Genomic DNA, 4,566 nt, shown 5'->3' with positions numbered 1-4,566 from the left:
GAGTATTTTCCAAGAGCATACTGAGAAAAAGAGGGCTCATCACAATTAGTGTTCAGGTTGAAGTAATGACAATCACATAACCTGTCTTTTAAGTCTTTATTTATTTTGAAGCATTAAAGTGGGAAAAAGCCAAGTATTTTGCATGTATCTAAATTAAGTGGGACTTATTATATTGGTCTCTCTTTAACTTGGAAGTTATAGGTTATGCTTTTTATACTCTAAGCAAAATGATCTGTTTTCAGTTATTTTCTTCTCTTCCCCTTCTTTTGCCCTTCCACTTAAAGAGACATACTTGAGCTTGCATTTCTAAATCCTTCAAAATTATCTGAAATTCTCCATACTTCTGGCAGCCTCCTATATCTTTCTCAAGGGAATATCTTCTCACTACCATTTTTATCCTACATGATATTTGATATCTTCCTGCCTAATTCAGTGCAAGATACACATTAGACTCATCCATATATCTCAACACTTGTACCACCATAAAATCCTATCTTACTTAGAAACCATGATTTTAGTATATCTGGGGAGGTGGCATCTGTCATTTTTGAATGACCATAATTGATACATGAAAGCATGTTTTAAACCAATATGCCTCTCAGTAGATGAATGAATCGGCATGTCCATTGCAGCGCTGTGGGCTGTGGCAGGGACCAGGAAGGAAAATGGTTTGCTACCCTCGGTTATTAATTCTGGGCCCTGGGGCTGGCCAGATGGAGAGTTTCCCTGCATAGGGTAAGCATTTTTTTATAGGAATTCCTTTATTGTCTATTGTTGATCAACACATTCTTGTCCATTGCTTTCTTTTTTACATTTAGGGCAAATTCCTGGTCCTCTCTTGATAACATCAGTAGACTTTTTTTACAATTCTTCTTTATATGGCCCATTTGACCACATCCAAAACATTTTAGATTAGAGGGTTTGGTTTGTAAAGCATGCCAGGTAGTGGCCATAGTTTCAGCAAATAACTGCATATGCCGGGATTCGGATGTAATGTCTTTACATGCCCTTAAATATGTATTTACATCCCCAGATTCTTTAATAGGCAATAGGGCTCATCTACAGTCTTCATTAGCATTCTCATAAGCCAACATGCCTAGTAGTTGTTGCAGTGCAGCCTCTCCCACAACAGTACGTTCCACGGACGGTGTCAATCTTGATAAAAAATCAACATAGGGTTTATTAGGTTTTTGAATTACTTTAGTCCAGGAGCCATAATGCTCTCCTACCAGCCGAATCCTCTCCCATGCCTCAATACCTATATCTCGTAATTGCTCATGGATACCTTCCGGAGAGTTAACTTGCATATGAGCATCTGCATATTGTTCTGTTCCACTCAACGTGGGAAAGGTTATGACCTGCAGGCATGGATTATTGCTCTGTGCATTTTGTCTAGTCCTTTCTGTATATAACTCAGTGAACCATATTTGCTATTGTAGGTATTCAGGTTCCTTAAGCAAGGCTCTACAAAGCATCTTCCAGTCCTCAGGAGCAAAATTATTTTAATGTCGGGCAAGCCCATTAAGCAATTCCTTAACATAATGAGACTGAGGACCATACAATGTCACTGCCTTCTTACATTTACCAATATCATGGACAGCAACACCCTCATATCTGGCTGGTTGAGCTATACCATTCATAGGGGGTGGTAGAATTACAGGATAAGAAAAAATAGGCATTTCATCATGAAACTCACTGTCTGAGACCTCTGGTTTGTGAGGGAGTGAGGAGGTAAAAATTACTTCGGCAAGTGGAGGAGTGGAAGGCTGTTTTACTTTCACTTTCTCAGATTCTCCTTTCACTCTGCTAATTTCTAACTCTATATGTTGTAATCTTGATTAAATCAGTTCCATTTGCACAGACATTCTATTGATGCTTTCAGTTTGTTCCTTTTCGGCCTTCTTTACCTCTTGTTTTTTCTCCGTTAATTGTGATGCATCCTTATCTATTGTGTCCTTAAACTCAGAGTCCAATAGTAAATCTACAATAGAAGGGCTGGCCTCTTTCTTTAAGATTGCTATTAATCTTTTTTCATTTAAAGCTTTAAAAAGTTTATGTAAAATAGCCCAAATGGACCAAAATCTAGCAGGACTCCTTTCCCGTTCTCAAACAGCTCTTTCTACATTATACATTACTCATTTCCAATTATCAACATCTAACGTCCCTTCGTCGGGGAACCAAGGATTCCATTCCCTAACTACATTAATACACATTTCTATGTCAAAAGAAGAAATAGTTACAACATAAGCAGCAAGTAAATATTTTAGCATATGTAAGTACAGAGTAGACATAACTTGTCCCATCACCCTGTAATTAAAAGTACTTACATGAATATCCCTTCCTGAATTCAGCACTGCAGGGTCCCTGTTTGGGTGCCAGTTGTCAACGTCTAACACATTGGGGTCCCTGGGTAAGTGCCGCAAAATCACCAGGACACAGGGGTTGCAGAGTGCAAATAGCAATTGCCACTTCATGCTGTGCTTTATTGCTAGTGAGTATTTAAAGACAAGCAAGTTTATCTGTAGGGAGCCAGGGTAAATGCCATTACAAGATGGCGCCCACTCCCTTGCAGCTTTGAGGTAACCACTCCATTTCAGGCGGTGCTTGGCGGGACGGTGGGTCCTGGGCTTTGCGCATGCGTGAGCCACGTAGAGTCCCCAGCCAATCCCGTGGCACCTGGTGACGGTGAAAGGCAGATGACCAATGATAGAAAGACCCGTGTTCCTACTCCCTATATAAGCGGCCATGTTTTGGGTGCATGCTCTCTCGCGCTCAAGCTCTCCGACAAGTAAAAGGGCTCTCCAATAAAGCGTGATCTGAGAAGACTCCTGGTGTGGTGGTCGTTCTTCCTCGCTGGTAGAGAAGGTGTTCGCAGCAAGTGGTGCCGAAACCCGGGACCCGCGCGAGAGGCCGAACAGGAGCCAGAACTCAATACGCGGAGAGGGGACATCGGTAAGTATCCACCGGTATGCTGTTCACTGTAGATTTAGATATTTATTGGTTGCTTGCATTGCTTCTTCCTTTGTGGCTTGTCTTTTTGATGGTGCGCACTTGCCTCGAGGAGGGAGGGTTTGATTTAATCCAGGAAGGATGCAAAGTACTAACACGGCATCAGGATAGTCTATCAGAGTCAGCATCCAGTAATGGGGAGGAAAATAGGCCTAAAAGAAAAAGGGAAAAAGGACAAAAGGATCGTAAAGAATTAAAGCAGGAGGGACTGCAGCCCTCACAAAAGGAGAAGGGTCTTAGGGAGGAGGGGGTCTCATGGAGACCCCTATGCCCTTCTTTAAAAGCAAACTGGTTCTCAGCCCTACATGTGGAAGGGCGGGAACAAGAATGCAGTGATCTTGTGAGTGACTCAGAGGAAGAAATGTTAGAGGAGGAGGGAGAGCAGCTCTATCCAGCTGATTGTGAAGACTTAGAAGAGGCTGCGGCTAAGTATGAGGCAGACAGGGGTGGCGCCCCCTAGGGGTTGGAGTACCGCAGCAGCCAGGAAGAGGAAACAGAGCTGGCCCTCACCCGTCGGGCCCCCCGCCGTGCCCGCCAGCGGGGCGGAGTCACTTTATAAAAGGAAGCACCTGGTCGCGGCTGGCGGCCGCTTTTCCAGTTTTTGAAAATCCAATTACTAATGAAAGAAATTTTGAGCTGGTTTCCTACTTCCAGCTTAAGGATTTAATTGAGGCAGTCAGGACTTATGGAGTGACGGATACTAGTGTTGTTCAATTTCTGGGAACCATAGTTTAAAACTTTCCATTCGAACTGGTCATCTCAAAACACTTAATGATTTTCAGCAATTGGCAGGAGATATTAATTGGATAAGGGGTTTTCTTAATCTCCCTCGGTCAGAGTTGTTACCTTTATTTGCCATTTTGGAGGGTGACCCTAAAGTCACCTCCTCTACCTTTAGCACTAAATTCCCTACAAAAGGTTGAGGCAGCTTTGTCTAGGGCTCAACTTTCACGGGTTGATTTAAAATTACCTATCGATTTATGTATATTAAAAACAAAAAAATTATCCCATGGGGGTTCTTTGGCAAAATGGCCCCTTATGGTGGCTCCACGGCAATTCTGTGGGAGCAAAAACTGTTCAATATTTTCCTGAATTAGTGGCTAAGCAGGCAATTTTGGGTATAAAGTATTGTTTGATGCACTTTGCAAAAATTCCAGATAAATTAATTATTCTATACTCCCGTGAGCAAGTTAAAATTTTAGCAGCCACAGTGGATATGTGGGCAATTCTTGTTTGCTCGTTTCCCAATGTAATTGATAATCATTATCCTAAGCATCCTCTGCTTGCCATTGTTAATAAAAACTTAGTGTATTTTCCTGTTGTCACTTCAAAGGAGCCCCTAGTTAGTGCCCTGACCATCTTTACGGATGGATCAAAATCTGGACAAGGTGCCTTTTTTGTTCAAGGACACAAACAGCCAGTGGTCTTTAATTTTCGGCCGAATGTTCCACAGGCTGTTGAATGTTTAATTGTGCTTGAAGTTTTCAAAAGATTTGATCAACCTTTTAACTTATTTTCTGATTCATTATATGTTGTAAATGCCGTTGCTTCTCTTGA

Source organism: Dipodomys merriami, unplaced genomic scaffold (assembly GCF_024711535.1).
Source record: "Dipodomys merriami isolate MVZ:Mamm:240054 unplaced genomic scaffold, mDipMer1.0.p SCAF_215, whole genome shotgun sequence".
NCBI classification, from domain to species: domain Eukaryota; kingdom Metazoa; phylum Chordata; class Mammalia; order Rodentia; family Heteromyidae; genus Dipodomys; species Dipodomys merriami.
The sequence above is the reverse complement of the archived record's forward strand: the minus strand, read 5'-3'. Positions refer to the sequence as shown.